Here is a 23,071-nt window from a genome sequence, read left to right as displayed (position 1 = left end):
AATTCTTAAAGAAATTATTCTCTAAAACTTTAGAATTTCAAAATTCTCATTCATATTGATGCCATGAGGTTCTACCATGAAAGTGAATTTTGATCATCCTAGTGTTCACTTACTAATAAGTGTTTATATTATATGTGTGTGTGTATATATATATACACACATATATATATAAATGCAGTATGGTATGAGTTTTCTCTTAATGCCTTAACAAGTAGCCACAAACATTGTGGCTTAAAATAAATGTATCTCACAGTTCTGTAGTTTAGAAGGCTGACATGGGTGTCACTGGACTAAAACCAACATGTCAGTCTAGCTGCATTCCATGTGGGAGGTTCTGGGGCAGAATCTACTTCCAGGCTCATTCGATTTCTTAGCAGGATTCAGTTCCATGCAGTTGTAGGACTGAAGTTACCACTTCCTTGCTGGCTTTTGGCCAGGCATCCTTAGGCTTCTAGAGACTACGCGAATTACCTGCTATACTTCTCTGTGCCCCCACCTTCTGCCTCATCTTTCTTGTTTCCTAACCCACATTTCTTTGACTTCATCTGGAAAGAGTCCTCTACTTTTAAAGGCTTGTTTATTAGATCAGGTGTATCTGGATAATCCAGATGATAATAATCTTTCTATATTAAGGTCCATGACCTTAATTACATCTGTAAAGTCCCTTTGCCAAGTAACAATGTTACATATTCACAGGTTCTGGGGATTCCAGCATGGAAATCTTGGGGAGGGGGTATTTTCCTACGTACCACAAGGATATATTCCCAAATAGTTATTTGTTTGAATCTTTGGAGTATTCATAGAGTCTAAAAAGTTTTTAAATAAACTAGTAAAAAATTAAAAAAATACATAACATGTGTGCTGCATTTTCATAAGGAAATTTGTAAATCGTACTTATATTAGCTAACATTGTTTTATGTCTTAAATTATCATCAAATTATACATGTTTGGTAACTCCCTTTGAAGTAAATGAGCAACATTTATTCTCTATAAAACTTCCATTTTAACTAGGCACATTAGATATCATTAGTACAAATTCATTATAAATTGCATTCCAGATTTCATACAGGGTTTATTTACCCAGATCTTGTTATATATGAAAAGTTAACTAAGATAATATTAATATTAGTTTTAGTAAATGCCCTGCAGTTAACGAGAATCTACTTAATATGAGAAGCAATTCTTGCTTTCTTTTGTAATATTCACAATGGATGAATATCTAATCCATGTTTAGTTTATACTTATTAATCTAACCATTCTACATTTATTTTCATTCTAATGATATATGTAAATTCAAAAACATAATTTAAGGTAGATGGATTTTAAATTTCAAACTTTGGTACTTAATGTCATTAATTATGCTGAAAGGTACATGAATTCTCTATAATTACCTGGCTTATCACTATTTTAATGTAACATCCTCTTTTAAAAATGTAATTTTGGTTTTTTGGCATTAGTCTTTGATTCATATTTTATCCCAGCGCTGCAGTCTTGGATATCTGCAGAGATGGATCTATTCCTAACAAGGTTTTTGTTTGTTTGTTTGTTTGTTTTGGAACTTGGTAATGATTATAATACTGATGGCAATTCCTGTCACTCTTATTAGGCTATAGCTTTTCAAGGCAGAGTGGTGCTCCCTGATCCTTCTTAAGCCCCTGTTTAAATGTAAATTAGAGGAGACCAATTTACATTACCTATTCCAGGCATCCATATGCAATACCAGATTGCAAAAGGAAATATTTGTAAGGAGATATCCCTATATTTATCTTATGACACTCATCACTATGACACTTTAGTGCTTGAGAAGCCAAACTAGAATAATTTCAATTATCTACCTAAGAAAAAAATAATCCAAAACAGACAGACTTTTGCGTCTTTCAAAGCTGGATTGAGTAAAAGGGAGTGAATTTTAGTGCTTTTGGTCTAATTAGATAGCAGTTTGGTCCAAAGGATTATTTGCATCCTTTCCTGAACTCAAGAGATTAAATGCCCTTAACTGAATTTTGAAAGGCAGAAAGAGACCTTAGATGGTCTGACATCACTTTTTCTAGTTTAGAATTTAATTTGTAAAATGTTCCAGCTCTAGGTAAATGATGGTACAGTATCGTGGGCAGAAGGCAATTATGAGCAGCATTCAAGGACAAAGGAGAAAGAAAAGCAGCAAGACCCTTCTCCCAGACTGCAGCAGGCAAAAAGTCAGTGAAAATTTAGATTTCACCTTTGAAGACAAAGTACATTTTTCTAAATTTTCATCAAGTTTTCTACTTAACTTTAACTTTGGTGATTTGGTATCCTATTAATTTAGAACTTGACTGGAAATTTTTCTTATCAGCTGAAGTGCAGTTATTATCACCAAACCTCCATCACCTGAAAATAGGCCAGGAGAAGCCAGGAGAACAGAATATGCTCCTTGTTGGTATTTAGTGAATGGGTAAAGTCTCACTGATATCCCTTACACAAGATGTCACCTGAAATCCTTGGATTGAGCCTCATTGCTTTCTCATTTATAATCTATGGAACTTTAACTCTCTGGGCCTAACTGTTTTCAGTGGCAAAACTGGGTCCATATTACCCATTTCACAGATTTATTTTAATGGCTAATGGAGATCATGCTCATGAAGTCTTTTGCTTCTGTTTATTATGTAAGGGTACAGTGATGGAAGATGCTATTAATGCTATCATATTATTTAATTAGATGCTCATAACAAATCTGTGAAACAGGCAAGAAAGGCATTATTATTATCATTTCTTTTAAAGAAATTGAAACTCAGAATTAGTTAGAAGCTTTCTTGTACATGATGAAAGGTCCACAGTGATTTCCACCTCTCCAGGCTGCTTCTCAGCCATGCAGTTTCCCATCTAGATATGAAGGAAGCATAATTTAGAGTATCTTTTTTATTAAAGATATGGAGTCACCTATCATGTACATAACACACTGCTAAGTATGCCAGAGGAAACAGACAGCACAGTTGTTACCCACGCTTCCTGTTAATCAGACATGAGGCCTGTGATACTTGGTTCATGGCCCTTCTTGGCTCAGAAAGTTGACTCAAAAGCATAACCATGGTGTTGAGGTCAGCATTAGTGCTGCTGATAACATATACGCTGTTACATACCAAGGACTTGGTGCTAAAACTGGCTTTATTCTTCATTCTTCTATTCAAAATAATCACTCCTCATTATCCATTATTTTTCCTTTTCTCTCCTCATTGAGTAGACTTTTATTGGTAGATAAGCAGTTAAGCCTGACCTCTCTAGTGGGTAAATGTATTATTTCCTTTATGTATTTATTTTAATGTCTCTGAAAAAGCAAAATGATTAGCCTTGAGAGTGAAAATACAGATGATTTTTTCTGCATCTATCTATTGAAATTAACTAGCATTAGGTCCTTAGTAACAATGTTAATAAGCCATTTGAATTTCTCTTCCTTGACATAGAAATTAAATAGCACTGGTTGAAGAAAACATACATTTTTTTTTTTTTCCAAATGTTGGATTATAAAGGGGAAGGTAGATAGAGTAGGATTGGAAAGGCATGATACCTTTCCTTGCCCAATGTAAGGGTCGTGGCTGACACTTCTATAACAAAAGACAGGTTGACAAGAGAAAAGCATAGCAAACTTATTTAATCAAAATTTTATGTGACATAGGAGCCTTCAGCAATGAAGACTCAAAGACGTGAGGAAAACTATTTTTATGCTTAGTTTCAGTGAAGAATAGACAGCTATGTAGAAATGTGATTGGGCAACAGGGTATGATCTAATTGTAATAGACTGAGTGGGAAACCCGGAATAGCCTGCCCAGTTTCTTCTTGGCTGCTCTATGTAGCATTCCTGCCTCCTGGGTACAGGTAGGACCCCTCTGGAAGGAGGGTCTTATGACCTACTATCCGACAAGGTGGGTCACGGAATTTCTTTATGGCCAGCTCCTACACAGAAAAGTAGAGGAAGGTTAGAATAATAGTTTTAGGTTTTATAGCTTGCTTTGGAGAAGAAGAGTTCTAGTTTCTATGACCTGTCTTAGGGAATAGGAATTCTGCCTTTTGTGATGTGCTTTAGGTGAGACATAAGGGCAGGAGATCACAGGGCAGGAGAAGGCCAGAGAGAGGTGGCTTCTGAGGCCTTCCAATCTCCTTTGGTTCAAAGTACTCAACATTCCAAAGCATTGTACTTTGGGGTATAGTTTTCTGAGCCCCAACGGCAACTTTCTTATAAACTTTTTTTACAACACCAAACAGAGCCAGCATTATCTTTTGAGAGACACAAGGAGATGGCTGACATTCCCTGCAACCTGAGTATGTTGTCTTTGATCATATAACATGCTGACAGATGACTGTTGGTTACAACGATGTAAACATATAGGAACTAAGCAGGTAGATTGAGTTAGATGTTGGTATGTTCGTGTTTTATGTATGAATGTGTGCCTGTGTGTGTTGTGGGAGTGAGATTAGGTGAATTGGAGTTGCTAGACATTGAGAAGGAAGAAAGAATAAAAGATACAATGGCACACACAAACAGTCTAGATGCTCCAAAACCCTAAGCCCTGATTTTGATCAGAATCCAGTGGAGCACACACTTTGTATGTCTCCTACAGCTTATCATTCTCCCTTTATTCCATTAGCTCTGTTTTAAATCTGTTGGGTAACAAGACAACTCTAGGGAGCTATGTTTTTTCCCCTCCAGTTTCATTTCAATATGAGGTCTGTGTAACTAGAAAACTCTGTTTTGAGGCAAATAGCATGACCCACACCATAAGACTATTTCTGAATGATGGAGAACCAGGTTGGTTATAGCAAATTCCAATAAGCTTCTTTTCTGAGCTTGTTCCTTATAGCTCAGTCTTAAAGTGTTTATCTTGCCATTGGGAAGACGGACTAGTTGTCTTAGGTTTTGTTTTGTTTAACTGAAATTATGCAGGCAAGAGACAGGAAATGGCTAGAATTGCCATTCACCATGTAAATGGGAACAAATAAAATCTTTCCAGATGCACTTCCACAAATTGTTGTTAAAAATCACAGAAGATTGCCCTTATTCTGAATTCTAGAAGTCTATCATATTTTAGAATCCAGAAAATATGATAGAGCATAATGAACTACTTTTCCAAGGTATCTCTATGGAATTTTAGGGTAAATTATTCTCTTGTGATAAACTGGGATCATATATCCGGATTTTAGAATTGGAAGGTGTTTTATAAACCAGCTAATTTAACCACCTTTTAACAGAGATATTAACTGAATCATAGAGAGACCAAAGAGCTTGCCTTATTTTGCATAGGAAGTTAGTGAAAAGTTCTGAATAAGAACAAATTTAAATCTCCAGGAAATCTCACATGTTGGAAAAATCTAGGCATTTTGAGGAAAAAAACATGATAAGAAACTGAAAATTATTGCTAAATGAACTATAGTGAAGATACTCTAATTTGATTCATCTAACAACAGGAACAATTAAACTACTCTTTTCAGACTAAGTGATATGTGGCTTACCGATAATCCAGTTCTTTCAGCTGTAGCTACCCAACATGCCTCTTTCTGGTGAATGTCACCTCACAGCTGAAGCAAGTTTATGGGGCACTGCAGTTCCCCGGGCGCTCTTTGTTCCGTGAGGAACCAGAGAACTTCAGTCTCAGGGACTGTGAATCCACCACCTTTCATCAGTCTGAAATGCATTTTAAATCAATGTCAGGCTGGCTGCAAAATTGATGTCGCCAGCTTCATAGTAACTCCAGCTGTTCCACAGTCCCGGGAGTACCTATCGCAGTTACATATGATAAAACATAAGAAATGAGCAAAAACAATAATTTTATGCTAGCTGACTGAGATAAGAGACAAAAAAGACAAAATTATAAAACTGCAGAATTGAAAACAATACTCCTAGCCAAAGCCAATATAGGACAAAAAAAAAAAACAAAAAACAAAAAACAAAAAACAAAAAACAAAAAAAACCTCCTGGGCATATTATCATGGATGTAAAGAAAATATATATGGATAGAAGTTTTATGTTGCGCTATATACCAAAGTAAAACTATTCAATTTTGGTGTCTTCTCTGGAGAATGTTGAAAATCTTTCTTTTTCTTTTGTCTGGCATTTCTGAAGCTATTTTTCTCACATCTGACTTTGGTTAGCCAGTATTTCAAACATTATTATACTGAAAACGTTATTATATTGAAAACTCAAGTAAAATGATTTTGCCTGTAGGTCTCAGATTCCACTCAGAATTCTTTAATTATTAGTAAAGAAGGTTTGATTTTTGCCATATTGAAACCAGTCTCCTTAATACTTAAAGGATGCAAATATTTTTGGTTTTAATTATGTGCCACTAATGTAGTCATCAGAGTTTGTACATTTTGTTATTCACTATTTCCCTGCTTGGTGATTACCTGACCAGAAGTGGAAAAGTCCTCCATGAGGTAGCGCTTAACACTATTTGCCTGCATGGACAATTTGGCTGAATGTGTTTTTGTTACACTGACAAATCTGAACACAAAGTGATGGCTTGATAATGTCCATTGCTTAATTGGCATCACTTGGAAAGTTGTAGAGAATTTTGGTATGCTGGATGATGCTTTAATCAAAGTAGAGGGGAAGACCAGGTGTGGTGGCTCACACCTGTAATCCCAGCCCTTTGGGAGGCTGAGGCGGGTGGATCACCTGAGATCAGGAGTTTAAGACCAGCCTGGCCAACATGATAAAATCCCATCTCTACAAAAATAGAAAAATTAGCCCTGTGTGGTGGTGGACGCCTATAGTACCAGCTACTTGGGAGGCTGAGGCAGGAGAATCTTTTGAACCAGAGGTTGCAGTGAGCCAAGATCACACCACTGCACTCCAGCCTGGGCAACAAAGTGAGACTATGTCAAACAAACAAACAAATTGAGGGGAAAATAAGATGTTTTTTGTAACCAGACATAAGGGAAAGTAATGAGTAAAAAACTAAGAATAGATAAAAATGTGACTATCTGAAAAAGAAAATGTAAACCAAATTTTCTATCTCTGTCATTTGCTTGGGAGAATTAGGGTGGTGGAGTGGAAAACAGGATTTATTTTTAATATATTGAGAAGCAACAAAGAGCAATGGTTAAACACTCAGATTGTGGAGCCAGAATTTCCGGGCTTGAATCTTATCTTTGACACTTTTCGCTGTGTCAACAATAGCAAACTGCTTAATCTAAGCTAAGTCTCAGTTACTCAGATCTAAAATGGGGCTAATAATAGCATCTACCTCATAGACCCATTGGGAAGACTGCATGAGATAAACTGTGTCTTGATCCCAGTCCAGGGCATGACCCTCTGTAAATGTTAGCTGTTATTATTATTAAATCTCAAGAGCGTGTTGTGGTTATATATGGGAGAGCTCTAAGGAAAACTGTAAAGCCCGACCAAGAGAATATAAAATTAGTTTTGTAGATAAAAGGGATTTGATAAGACAAATAAATGCTGCAATGGCTACAATGTAAACTTGCTGGAAATAGCTTTAAGAGTGTGGGATCGTAACAACCAATTTTAAGTTGGAAGAAAAGTAAGGTTATTATTTTTTAGGTCCAAGTAGAATTGCCTAATCGATTCCATACATGGTGTAAGACTATATGCCTGGCGTCCTTTCCCCAGCTCCATTGTAGGGGAAAGGGTGGGAGATCTAGTAGAAGGTGACTTGGCATACTAAGCAGCACAATCTGTCTATTCATTCTCTCAGGAGATCCTGGTGAGACAAGAAGCTGCAGACATTGCTGGAAAGGGGACGCGAGTTTCCATCCAGTCTTCGTAGGCCAGAAAATCTTGAGGCCAGAGCGATGATTCATCACTAGACTATGCTCGCCCGAAAGGGAAGCCTGTACTTTGGTAGTTAAACTGTTTGGTAGAGACTAAGTGGTAATATACAGGTGCACTTATAGTGGGGTCAAGGGGGCAGGTTCCCCTGTAGGTTGCAGTTTCCATATCATTAAAATTGTTATAATCAAAACTTTCTCACTGCTGAGTTATAAAATTAAAAGCTATCACTTGTTTAAAAAACTACCTAGTCCAAAGTTTGGTAGGTAGTAGTCATAACTACAATTGCTAATTCCTTTCCCTTCACTTATTTTTTCAGTATTTTTTTCCACTATTCTTTTAGATACGTTCTTGCTTATAAATCCAACTGTGACATTTTGTTGAGAGAAGGATGACTTCTCATTCATTTTTCTTGCCTACATAGTTCAGTTGATAACCTATTGCTTTTCCCTTGGCATTGTACATTTCCTTTGTCTACTTTCTTGGTTCTGTGATGAATTGTCCTTTTCAGCTCCCTTCTGTGCTCAATATCTTCTATTTGCTCCTTCAGGTCCATTTACTACCTTCTCTACTCTGCTCTGCTTTAAGGACTCTATCAGTGGCTCCATGCTTTCTGGCTTCTGGATGGGTTTGACTAATGCAGAAAGGCAAAACACTGAATATGAGGAATGTATTTCATCAGCTCCCCTCCTATAGGGTCACCTTGGGCTGGCTGCGTTGGCAAGGTGGTCTTCTCTGTCTCCTTATTAGGGTTAACAACCCGGCTCCACTTCCCATCAGACCTAGTGCTGGCTTCTCACTGTTACTAACCCAAGACCTTAATAAGTAGCTGCCTTTTAAAACCTCCTCTAATTACCCAATTTAAACCATGCTATCTCTTTCCAGCTAAAATCCTGAGACAGCATACTGCCTTTACATTTGGATTCAACCATTCTTGAATGTCATTTTTCTATATTTAAATAAGCATGTATCTTACATTCAGAAAGCTTCAAATTGATAAGAAAAATCAAAGAACATTTAAACATATCTCAGTATACATTGCTCTGGTTTCAAGGTTTCACTGATCCAATTATTAGGTGCCCCAGTGGATGAGTTTCTAATCTGTATGTACATTTTTTCATGTTAGTATAAAAGCTAGAACCTGGCTAATGATATAATATATGTTGTAAAATTTTATGTAAGATTACTTCCTTTTATGATTTCTTGTTTGGAAAATAGTGACTGATTGTCAATTAACTTTATAAATAAGATGCTTCCGGGTATAAATCTCTGGGATAGAATTATAGTGAGGTTTTATGTTCTGTGTATATATATTTAAATATACAGTAAACTTATATCACTAACCCAGACACTAGATAAAACGATAGGTTATTTTAGTACGTTGTAAATGAAATAGCTACTATTGAAAATTTTTATTACTTAAAATTCTAAAGATTTGAAATTAAGAGCTGAGTAGAAATGTATTCAATCATATAAAACATACAAAGAAAGGATGTTTGTTAGAAATTAAATGTCCTTTTTAGAACTAAAAACATAGCTACCATTTGACCCAGTAATCCCATTATTAGATATATACCCAGAGGAAAATAAGTCATTCTACCAAAAAGACATATGCACACATATGTTCACTGCTGCACTATTCACAATAGCAAAGACGTGGAATCCGCCTAGGTGCCCATCAATGATGAACTGGATAAAGAAAATGTGGTATATATACACTATGGAATACTATGCAGCCATAAAAAAGAATGAAATAATGTCCTCTGCAGCAATATAGATGCAGCTGGAGACCATAATCATAAGCGAATCAGTGCAAGAATAGAAAACCAAATATCACATATTCTTAATTATAAGTGAAGGCATGAGTTGAACAACTACCTATTGGGTACTCACTACCTGGGTGACGGAATCCATACTCCAAACCTCAGCATCACACAATATATCCATGTAACAAACCTACACAGATACCCCTGTATCTAAAATAAAAGTTGAAATTTAAAAAAAGAAATGAAATATCTTTTAGGCCGGGTGCAGTGGTTCATGCCTGTAATCCCAGCACTTTGGGAGGCCAAGGCAGGTGGATCATCTGAGGTCAGGAGTTCGAGACCACCCTGGCCAACATGATGAAACTCCGTCTTTACTAAAAATACAAAAAGTAGCCCGGCCTGGTGGTACGTGCCTGTAATCCCTGCTACTAGGGAGTGCCGAGGCGGGAGAATTGCTTGAACCTGGGAGGCGGAGGTTGCAGTGAGCTGAGATCATGCCACTGCACTCTAGCCCGGGTGACAGAGCGAGACCCCGTCTCAAAACAAACAAACAAAACAAAACAAAACAAAACAAAACAAACACAACAAAAAGGAAGACATGAAATATCTTTTAAAGATTAAATCTGTTTTTCACATTTGAGAAAAATCAAATGGACTTTAGCAAATACTTTACAAGCATGGCATAAGAAAATGTAAGTGACATAATGGTCAATTATGAGACTGACTTAATATTTTCTCTTATTTTTGGGTGCTCTGTTAAAATTCAGAGTTCTGTGTTACACTACAGCACATATTTTAGGAGTACTATTAGATGTGTGCTATAGTTGCTAATTAGTATTGGTAGTTCCTCAGTTTGTAGCCAATAGGGTACTAGATATTGGATCAGAAAAATATCTGACATGCCTTGATATGTGCACTCAAAAATCAAAAACTAAATATTTTTCTATGTTTCTAGAGAATTTTTAAAAAGATTACTTTGGTTTGTAAGTATTCTCTGGGAAACATAAATGTGAAAACCGAATTTAACTTTCTGGTGCACAAAGAACTGTCTATTTCTGCTTGTATGATGCCAAATAACATCATTATAAAAAACTTTCTGTGAAAATTCCAGTTTGTCCAAATGCTATTTTATTCCAAGTATAGTACTGTAAATGTAACGATAGTTGTGTTAATTATATGTTACATTTATGTAACATATATAATACATGATGTATTACAAATATGTATGTGTATGTGTGAATGTGTATATATGTACACACATATATATTCTATTTATTGATTTACTCAGGGAATATTTGTTGAGAGACATGGTCTCTGTCCTCATGGACATTACATGCAATTACACATTTGTTATATATTTGAATAATTTTCTCCAGAAAGAACACTAGAATTTAGGACTATTTAGAAACATAAATAGGAAAATGAATGAAATATTGTTAATCGAGGCATTTTGAAATCAGTGGATTTTCTCTTAGTTTAGAAAATAACTAATCTCACATAAATCCAAATATTAGATCTCAAGATACCTTTTTCTCATTCCTAATTTTAATGTTAAATAAAAGTTAAACTGGGCCCGGCACGGTGGCTCATGCCTGTAATCCTTTGGGAGGAAGGACTTTGGGAGGCCGAGGCAGGTGGATCACCTGAGGTCAGGAGTTCAAGACCAACATGGAGAAACCCTGTCTCTACTAAAAATATAAAATTAGCCAGGTGTGGTGGCACACGCTTGTAATCCCAGTTACTTGGAAGGCTGAGGCAGGAGAATCACTTGAATCTCCGAGGTGGAGGTTGCGGTGAGCCGAGATCACACCAGTGCACTCTAGCCTGGGTAACAAGAGAGAAACTCCATCTCCAAAAATAAATAAATAAATAAATAAATAAAATAAAAGTTAAACTTTCTCTGATCCTCATTTTGTAATTTTAGGGATATATTTTAACTATACTGTTAAGTTATTATAACCTACAAATTATTGCATTTGATCTTAATTTGGATGTCATTCAATAATATCTTAGAGGCACTTAGTTTTCATACTTACTTGCATTTTTGCTAGGAATTATAGTCTTTCTATGTTGCCAGAAAAATGGTTTCATTTTCTAAACGCCATGATCTGATCTCTAGTTTTATATATTATGCACAATTCACAAATTTTAAAAAAATGAATAAATAATACATTGTCTATGGTGTATATTTAGGAGTTGCTCATGTAGGACCCAAGCAAGGGTATGCATAATGACAAGTTGGCAGAGGGCAATTCGGGGACCCTAGTGACCTCCCAAGATAGCTTCAAAGATTTTATTATTTTTACAACCATTGTAAAAACAAATAAGAAAACAATAATGGATAATCTGATAATAAAAATAAAGATAATAAATTATTAATGGCACAATAAAATGAGAATATTGTAGAAAAATGTAATAGGACTAGATACGATATAGCCCATAACCATACATTTAAAAAGGCATTAAATTGCAAGTGTTCCCAGCATGGTCACCCAAGTTGAATATCATGAAATAGATAACGGTTCACTTGATACTTCCTAAAGTTTAGAGAGCAGCAGGGGTAGAAAAATTCATTCGTCATTTGAGCTCTTATGAATGACTAAGAGAAATATGTTCTCATCCACATTTACCAGGCAACTGCAGGAAGAGTGGGAGGCACGTGGTGGAGGCCTGTGACATCCAATGCAAGAACCAAAAGATGTACAGCTGTTGATGAAGGAAGGGAATGCTGTTTAGTGTGGGTGGAGAAACAGTATCTTAGGAAAGGAAAGCCAGATCCTGGCAGGAAGGAAATTCAGATCATATGATTTTGAAATTACTGATCCTGAAAATAGTATAGAAGTAGGTTTGAGTCTTCATAGAGTTTGTGTTCTTCTATAATCAACCCAACAATGGTTCTTCCTATCCCTCACAGATATGTTTGCAAAACTACAGTGCCACAAGGAGACACCTTTGGTTATCAAATGTGGCTCTGCATAACCATCCACAAGTAAGGAAGCACAGACCTGCCCTAAATAATTTTGCTTCATTAACCTGCAGGATTACTTTGAAGTGCTTTAAGTGGAAAAAAAAGTTACAGGATATAATTGCTGAAAACTTTAACAGAATTTTCATAAAGCCTTTAAAAGATTAATACATAAAAGATCAGAGAGGACTACTGGGGATTAAAAACTGTTTATAGAAGAAAACACAAAGAATAAGCATCTATGGGCCATTTTCTGTATGATGAAGGGTAAATGGATACCCAAAGGACTAAACTCTGAGTAGAGAGCTTTGGTATATTCATGACCTGTGATGGAAAGGATTGCAAACTCTGCTAGTGATACAAGGTTATTTAGAGTGAAGATGAATAAAAACTCAGAACCTAATTTCAGATTTAAAGAATATTTTTCAAATTCTTAACATACGTAAAGAGCTTTAAAACCCTTGACATGAGAGTGCATATAAGTAAGAATAATTTCATTGCTTGCTCCATTCAGTAGTTATTATATTCAATCTCAAGTAGGCCAGCATTTTAGCCACCAGTCAAGAGATTTCTATAAAGTTTGCAAGGTGCAGAAATCCTTGGGATGTATTTTATTGGGTGCTTTAAATGTACTATATAAAGCATTAGTGTGGAGAAATTATAAAAATTATAACACTCTAACCATTTCATTTTTAAAATGAGTTATCTGTATATTAAGTGCTGATGATGTAAGTTAAAAGCACATAGGGAGAGCTTAAATACATGAGTGGGGCACAAAATGCATGCTCATTTTCCATTTTTCTCTGGTCACTTTCAGGTATAATACATATCAATTAACTGCCTAATCCATTAACAAGGATGGTTTCTCACCTGCATGTGCCTAAATGGAAGTCTAGAAATATCCCAGTTCAAGACTGCAGTGGGTTGTTATCTTGCCTTTTTCCTTTAGCTTATAATTTATTGCTGAAATGAAGCCATACTGTGTCTAGTGTAACTGTACACTTTATTTGAGGGTGTAGAATTAGTATATCTTGATGAAAAAAAGGTTTTTCTGATTATGTACTTTGTGACATAGGTGAATATATCCAGAAAACTTATAAGACAAAAACTGCACAAGTTACTGGGTGTCTGAAGATGTCAGGAGGCAACATGGAATTTTTAATGTGCTGGAATGTAAAAGAACCACTTGCTGAGAGTAAGTAAGCCCTGTAATATCCACCCCATGCCAGAGCTAACTTCTGAGAGTAAAGTACTTGTGTTCATCAGAAGCATAACATGGGTGAAAATGAACTAAAACCATGGAATCTTCGTATGAAATAGTGTTACCATGAGCAAATGATGAAAGAATTCTCTAATGTGCAACCACTAGGACAGTTCTGCCAGCAGTTATGGAAGAGAAACTGAAGAAATCATGTGACACTCTTTGAGAACATAAATAAATTATTAAAAAAGAAAAAAAAAAGAAGTAAGCTAGGAGAACAAAGAGCTGGGGACCAGTACTTTTTAAGATTTAAGTTTAGGAGCTAAGCCTTGTCAGTTTTTATTGGTTAATAAGATTGAGGAAATAGGTGGCAAGTACAGATGGTAAAGAGACTATATTCTAGGTACAACCCTAAGAGCCTTCAAAGTGTATATCTTTTTTATGATTCTTTCCTAGAATGTTCTTTTTTCTTACTTGACAGTCTCTCAGAGGATTTAGTCCACTCTTCCAACTTTAATTTCCACCTACATCCTGATGACATCTAAATAAATATTTCCAGCCCCAATATCTCCCAGAAGTTCTAGATGTAAATTTCCAAATGTCTACTGGACATGTGCCTCCAGATGCTTTACAGGCATCTCAAACTCAACCTCTTTGTTGCTTCCTGGTCCTTCTGTTTTGGAGCTCCCTGTGTTCATTATCTTCCATCAGAAAAACTTTCCAATTATATTTCCCAAATATTTTACTAAGCCCACTTCCTTTCTTTCTTTTTCTGACAATATTGCTCTAGGTGGGATCTTTATCATTTATTTTCCAGATAATGCCATAGTTTCCACTTAACTGCATTGAGGCTGTCCTCTTCTCTAATCTGTATTCCACATAACTCTCAGTAATAGTTCTTAAATTGATACATACATGTCCCCACCTATTCTTCTCAAAATCTTTACATTGTTCCCAAGTTTCTAAACAAGTGGTTCAAACTCCTTATCTTGTACCGTATCCACCAAAAACATTGGATTCAGTGGTTATTCCCTGAGGAAGACATGATTTTATGCCTCCTTTTTTTACTCAAGAAATTCCCTGTTTACGATTATCTTCTGTCCAATTTCTTCTCATAGAACTTATAAAACTTCTGGTTATGCTTTAATTCCCCAATCAGATACCACATCTTCTGTCAGACTTTTCTGACTCTTTTGTGCAATTACTATTATTATTTGAGATGGAGTCTCGCTCTATCAGCCAGGCTGGAGTGCAATGGCACAATCTTGGTTCACTGCAACCTCCACCTCCCCGGTGCAAGCTATTCTCCTGCCTCAGTCTCCCGAGTAGCTGGGATTCCAGGTGCCCACCATGCCCCACTAACTTTTGCATTTTTAGTAGAGAGAGTGTTTCAACATGTTGGCCAGGCTGGTCTCGAACTCCTGACCTGAGATGATCTGCCCACCTCAGCCTCCCAAAGTGCTGGGATTACAGGTGTAAGCCACCATGCCAGGCCTCTTTTGGTGCAATTATTTATTCTTCTGGGCTTACTTAATTTACTACTACCTATATTAAAACATGAACCAAATTGTATTAAAAGTCTTTTTAAATGGTTTGGTTCTGTGTATGGTTTTATCTGTTTCATTATTTCTTTTTAACTTATTCTTTAATTCCACTCTTTTCCTTTTGTGAGGCTACAAGATACTTGTAGATGAGGCCTTGGTACAACTAGTGCCATGTATAGGATTCAACACATAGTAGGGTCTCAGTAAGTGTTTAATGAGTGAACTAGATAATCTTATAATGACAGAAAGATGTGAAAATAAGCGCCTGAGAGATTTAAGTAGCTGCTGTGGACTATGGGAAGAGTCATTGAATAAGAAGTAGAATGATTTTTGAATAATATTGAAGGTTTAGCTGAGACTGGAAGCCATATATTTATTAAGGGTCTGGTCAGCAGGTGCATTGCTGTAGGCAAGGCAGTGCAACGAAGAAGAGAAGAAAATTTAAGCTCCTCATGACAACAATATGGATCAAATAATTGTCCCAGAGGTCTCAGACAGTAGTTGATAAATGAAGCAACATTGAACCATGATCAAGGTGAGCCTGAGACCGTGAGTGTTGGTCCTGAGACCAGGAACCTCAGGACCAGAACATGATCCTGAGACTAGGAACACAGGTAATGTTCTAGGATAATAATCACATAATTTCCAAGTTTCTCATAAAACAAATGGGGATGTTAGTATTATAAAACTGGTGGAAGAAATACCAGAGAAAAACTCACTTTGGGTTTGGATTTCTGACTATTGAACTGAGCAAATTCATAGGTGGTCAGGAGAAGCATGGAAATTATAATTCAAAGGGAAAGAATGAGCTACAGGATCCAACTGGAAGTAAATGTTACTACTTTCTGGCCTTGTTATTTTTCCTCTGCTGGATCTTTGCAATTGGCATGAAATTTTTTTCATAAAAATACCTAACTTTTCTTTACCTACTTAACTGTCCATCTACTATTCCATTTCTTTCTTTATCTTTATAGCAAAACTCCTTGAAAAAATTTTACTCATTTTCTCTACTTCCTCTTTTCCATTGTCCCTTGATCCCAAGATTTTGCTCCTATGACTCCATTGAAACTCATCTTTCGACTTCACCAAAGATCTCTAAGTTACTACATTTAACTCATAATTCTTGGTCCTCCTCTTAACTGGCTTATTGGCATCATGATGAAATTGATCACTCCCTCTTCCTTAAAATGATTATTTTTCACTTGACTTCTAGGACTCCACATTCCTTTGTTTTCCTTCAATTTAATTGGCTGCTTCTTCCCAGTTTTCTATGTTGGTTATTGGAACAGGCCTTAGATATGTTTTTTCTTTCTCTTTCTCCCTCTCTCATTACACTATGCTCACTTCCTAGTTTACCTTATCTACTCTTGTGGCTGTAATTAGTATTTATCATGGATAATTCCCAAGTGTATGTTTTCAGATTGAGTATCTCTTTTGACTGTAGACTCAATTGTGCACTTTACATTTCAACTCGGACAGGCAATTGACATCTCACACCTAATATATCCAAAACCACATGTCTAATATATCTTTTCACCTTGCTCTTCCTGCAATACTTTTCATGTCAGTTAATGGTAATTCTGTTCTTCTAGTTGCTTAGGTTAAAGTTGTTGAATAATCTTTGACCTACTTCTTCTTCTCACAACCCACATTTAATCTTACCGCAAAACCTATTGGCTGTACTTACCAAAAATATCTCAAGCATGACAACTTTTACCATCCCTCCACTCTCTTTTCTGGCCAAAGCTCCCAACGTCTTCCATCTAACACATTGCGATGGCCTTATAAATGGTTTCTTGGCTTATTTTGAACTATATTCAGTATAGCAGCTGAGTGAGCCTGTACAAATGACAATCAAAAGGCCTAATATCCTGTGCCCCAAACCGCCCAATAGCACTTTTTCTATCCCTCCAGTTCCCCTTCTGGTTTTGTCTAACATGACTCTTGCCCTCACTGTGCCTCTTGGCCTCAGTCTGGCCTCATTAGGGTTCTTCAGACATACCAGGTAAACTCTTGCCTCAGTGCTTTGGTACTTACAGTTTCCTTTGCCTAGAATGTTCTTCTTTAAGAAACCCAAATAATTCACTGTCTGACTTCTTCAACTTCACCTTCCCAGTGAGGCATCCCCTGGCTACCTGTATTAGTCAGTTCTCACACCACTAATGAAGACATACCCAAGACTGGGTAACTTATAAAGGAAAGGTTTAATAGACTCACAGTTTCACATGGCTAGGGAGCTTCACAATCATGGCTGAGACAAAAAAAAAAAAAAAAAAAAAAAAGTCATGTCTTACATGGTGGCAGGCAAGGTAGTGTGTGCAGGGGAACTCCCCTTTATAAAACCCTCAGATCTCATGAAACTTATTTGCTATCACGAGAACAACATAGGAAATACTCGCCTCCATGATTCAATTACCTCCCACCGGGTCCCTCCCATGACACCTGAGAATTATGGGAGCTACAATTCAAGATGAGATTTGGGTGGGGACACAGCCAAACCATCTCACTACTTGATCTAAAATTCTAAAACTTCCCATTTCTCCTTCTCCCTCTTCCATTTTTCCCCTTAGCTCATTTCTATTTAACAAGACTTAGCATTTTCTAAGAGCAAGTCACTGTCCTAAATGCTGATGAAATATTCACTTTTTAAATAACAATAACAATGCTTTGAACTCAACATCATTAGTCCCATTTTACAGATGAGAAAAATGAAACCCAGAGAGGTTAAGTGACTTGCCCAATGTCAAGATGGATTCAGGCTCTGTAGGTTGTGCTTTTAACTAACATGTTAGGCAGCCTCTCACCATGCAAACATTGCATACATGTTACTTTTTAAATTTTTGGATTTTCTGTCTCCTCGACTAGAATGTAAGCTCTATGAAGGCAGGATTTGTGCCAGTTTTGTTCCGTTCCATTGCACCAGCACCTAGAATAATGTCTGGCACATATTAAATATTCAATAAATATCAGTTGCATGACTGAATGAATGAGTGACTGAATATACAGTTTCTGTCTTTATGAGACTAATCATATTTAATTAAGGAGACATAAAGTCCATGAAGTATTTAGCTCAAAGTCAAGTACTAAATTGCAGGTTACTGTGTGCACAGGCACTGACCACTATATGGGCAATATGTTGTTGTTGCATATGATACATTGGTTTAGGAAAGGATTGGTTGGATTCTGACTATAATGTGAATTTCGAGAAGGAAGAGGAAGCTTCCTGTGGGCAGCAGACACTTCATGCATCTCTTGATATTTGGTACTGAATCTCTCCTTTCTCTTTACAGCAAGCTCCTTGAAAGAATAGTCCATGCTGCCTCCATGTTCTTGCCTCTCACTCTTTCTTCAGTGCTTTGCAATAGGGCTTCCATATGCATAATTCAAAGGAAATTGCAACAACAAAGGCCAGTGGTATTTTTAACCATCAATTGCAGTGGCACTCTGAATTTCTCATTTTAATTAACTTGCCTGTGGTATTTGACCAGATCATTGTTTCTTCAGTTTTGAAACTCATCTGATTTTCGTCTAATTCACTGACAATTTATTTGAGTCTTTTGTGAGTTCTTTCTACAGGTAGCTATTCTTCTCCTTTTACTAGTTCACTGTAGGTAATTTCTTCTCCCAATATTTCAATTAAAATTTATATGATTTTGACATTCATACTCAAAGTGTTCCAAATTTGCTTTATTTATCTTTGCTTCAGAAAAATCTCTCCTAATGTACTCTAAGTTTTGGGCACTGGACCATCCTCCAAGCTAGATATATATATAGTAGTTACTTTAGAGTCTTCTCTCTCCTGCCTCATATATCTATATATGGTCAGTAATTAGGCCCTGTTGATTTATTGTCTCAACTATATCTTGTTTTGGTACATACCTCTTTGTTCTTTAGTATAGGCTTTTAGAATCTTTTCTCTGTACTCTTACTGTAGTTTCCTACTTTGCTTCTCTTCTGCTACTACAACCTGTCCAGTTCAACTTTCTTGTCACTACCAGCTTTAATTTTCTAACCTCAAGTTAGAGCATATTATTCCATTAGTTAAAGAAATTATTGATTCCTCATGTACTTTAGGTTAACGAGTTTTTGATAAATGGCTTGTTCATGATCTGGCCCCCCACATACCTCCACAGGCTTATTTAACATTGAATCTGATATTTCATTGCACAGAACCACTAACAATTCCTTAAATAGAGTATATATTTTACATATCTCTGCATCTTTAATCTATACTTATAAAGCTGTTCACATTTTTGGTCTCAGATGAATTCAATCAAGCATAGGGTTCTAATTTCCCCAGACAATTGTTTTGAGTCTTTCCTTTCTGCCTTTTGTATCTTGTACCTACCATTTCTACAAGAGAGGTCATTTTCATGAATGTTTGTCAGTTTTATTATAGGTACACAGACAATAAAGACCACGTACCCTCACAGTGCATGGGGTACTACATTAAATGAATAAACACCAAAGACTATGCATCTACTTTACTGGTAAAACTGTGGAGGGTATCTGTGTATGAAAGTATGAGGAAGTAGTCTTAGAGACACAGTGTAAGGGCTGCTTTCAGAAGTCCTTGAAATCACATAATTTTTTAAAACCATAAGTATTCATGTTAGGTAGACATGATATTTTGAAGATGATATGGCAGTGGAGTGTATAATGAAATTGAGAGAATATAAAGTTTGATGTCCCAGTAGAAAAACATTAAAATAATAAAACGGCAGATTGATGACAAATAAAAAAATTAAAATGCTATAAAAATTGAAGAATGAAAGGATGGGAATTGTCATCAGGATGAAAAAGAAGAAGCAGGTAAACATTACTGTGAGTTTTTAGCTTGAGATATTAGAGAATTAGTGGAATTAGTAAGATGCCAAAGATTTTTAGATATGGAAAGTCATTCTGGAAAAGAGAGAGAAAATATGGACAATAATAGGAAGAGGCTAAGAAAACTGGAAAAAAAGAGTGAGGAGGAGGGAGTGTGAGAAAAGAGTGTTTGACTGACAGGAAGGGTGAGAAAGGGGATGGATAAATGCAGTGCTGCATAGGGCGGAAATTACAAGACTAGATTTCTGGCGTAGTACTTTACCGTAACTATCTGGATGGCCTTCAGCACTCATTTAATCACTCTGATGCTGACTCTGATGCTAATTATGAGGCTTGGATTTTATGAAGCTTACACATGTGTTATTAAGTCAGTTTTGAACTTGTTGGGTTGGAGGAAAACATGGGAAAGTCATGCATGGATATTCTGTAGCGTTAGTGAATGCAAGGTTTGCTCAAGTATAAGTCAGAGCTGGAGATGGAGAGTTGAGAGCCATGGTGGAGACTGTGATGTATTCTCTGAAATCCATTTCCATTTCCTCCTTGGTATATCTTGACCTCATACTTCAGTATCCCTTCCAGTTAAGTGTAATCGTATCACTGAGTTATGGCCAATGTAATGTAGGATCAAAGTGATGGCTGCAACTTTCAGACTGGGTCCTAGAAACAAAAATGAAAACCAAAAGAGACACAAAACTCCGCATAAGTTTTATGCTCACTCTCTCTTTCTCTTTATCATCTATTAACCAGAACACAGAAGATCTAGTGAAGGATCCTGAGGTTCTCATGGTTCGAATGGGGCAATTGCAGAAGAGTTGCCCCAGGAGGCAACTGATAAGGAACACATGGGTGGGATCACCACATGAGCAATCCAAAAGCTTAGCAATTGGCCTTTCATGAATAACACAGACATCATACATAGAGAAGGTGTAGTTGAAGATAGTGATTTAAATCACTGAAAAACTCAAAAGATTAAAGAATAGAGAACTAAGGACAGAGTCCTGAGACACACAATTGGAGAATGCAAAAGATAGAACGTAAATCAATGAGAGAAAAGTAGCAAAACAATTTAAGATGGTTCGTTATCACTGAAATCAAGGCAGAAAAGAATCTCAAGAAAGAAATAGGTCAAGATCAGTCAGAAAGTGCCATTTAGAATGACCGGAAAGAGGTTATTACTAAATTAACTGAACATAATTGGTAGAAGTTTATTTAAAACAGGAGTAATCTGAGACTTTTTGAAGATGGAAACATAAGAGCCAGTAAGAACAGGGGAATTGAAGAAGCTAGGGAGAGGCCCATGGGGTTAAATTATCATAGAAAGTGGGAATGAGTAAGTTTTATAGTACAGGTAAATGGAGTAACTTAGGAGAGTAAGAGAGAAACTGTCTTTGAAGGGAAAAATGAGAGAACAGAGAATCATCCTGACACAAAAACATGTTTTATTTATTCAAGATAATAAAGAAGCAATGTTCTGGTTGAAGCTGGGAATGCAAAAAATATTCACAGAGGTTATTATGGATTGGAGCCATGCTGTGGAAAGATGATGAAATAATTCTAAAATCTTGGTGTGACTTCTGGTAATTTCTAATACAAATAGAAGTGTGGAATCAAGGAAGAAGAAAAATCTACATGCGCCATAATACATTTTGGGACCATTTAAAATATATCCATCTCTTCTAATTCTAATTATACAACTGATTCAAGTTGGGCAGCTATACCGGTATGGAGAACTGTGGACAAATAACACAAAAGACATTCTTCTTTTTTATGAAATGAGAAGTCTAACCAATGACAGTAACAAGAAGAGCAATTCTTAAGTCCTCTTATTCAAGTACAATAAATTAGTAAAATATTATTGACCATGTTCATGATTTATTGTTCTATTTTTGTTTTGGGAAGACATCTTGAATAGGCTGCTAGTAAGATTAGGAAAATAAAGGACATAGTAAAGAAATGGTAGAATCAGTCACATTTGGCCTCTCTGATACTTAGTTCATCACATGTCAATTCACTAATCATCAAGGTCCACTCAAGTCATAAAAAATTCTGTAATTCTACAAATATAGTAATTCTCATTGATTCAAATCTGTTGAAAAGATTACTACATCAGAGAAAAATAGGTAAGCAAGTGACCATTCTCTGATGTTAGAGGAGAGAAGTCAAATATAGCATTTTTTTAAGACTAAGATTAGTATGAGCATTGGTAAAGTCTCCTCTTCTTCCATTTCCCAAGACGAAGACTAAAGAATACTTCATTCAAATCTTTTTTTATGAATTAAAAACATTAAAAAAATTTTGTGGAGATAGGGTCTCACTATGTCACCCAGGCTGATCTTAAACTCTGGTCTCAATCAGTCCTCCTGCTTAGCCCTCCCCAAATGCTGGAGTTACGGAGTGAGTCACCATGGCTGGCCTCCTTTACATCTTAAAATACCTAGCAACAACCTAAATACTAATCTTGATTCTGCAACTGTTATATTTCAGTTTCTCTTGTTTGTACTGAATGACGTTTACAAAATGCTGCACAGAGGAACAACATAAGTTCTCTGTTTATAGACAAGGAGCAATGTGATAAATGCTGTCACATTTGTTTTCTAAGTAACTCCTGCAGTGGCTTGAGTGATTATATAATTTGTGCGCAAGCTTTAGAATTAATAGTATTGGTATTCATAATACAGCAGAATGTCTACTTAAAGCCTAATAGGATTTCCAGTAAAATTTTCATGGCATAAGGACTGTCTCAGAAATAGACTCTTCTTTTCCTATAAACTAGCTATGTCAACTCCAAGACTCCTTCTGTGTCTACATAGAGGTCATAATGCCTTGGTGCAAATTGGAATTCTAGTTGTAATCAGTTAACATAACCATTGCAATTCATTTAAGAAAAATATTGCTTAACCTAAGAAAAGGAGCATGTTGCTAAGAAATTCTGTAACAATTAGCTGTTGTAACCTTTTGATTTATTAAATAAATATCTTACATGATTTGTCTCAGCAATAAAAAAAG

The sequence above is a fragment of the Macaca mulatta genome, chromosome 1, assembly GCF_049350105.2.
Source record: "Macaca mulatta isolate MMU2019108-1 chromosome 1, T2T-MMU8v2.0, whole genome shotgun sequence".
Taxonomy (NCBI): domain Eukaryota; kingdom Metazoa; phylum Chordata; class Mammalia; order Primates; family Cercopithecidae; genus Macaca; species Macaca mulatta.
This window is presented reverse-complemented; position numbering follows the sequence as displayed.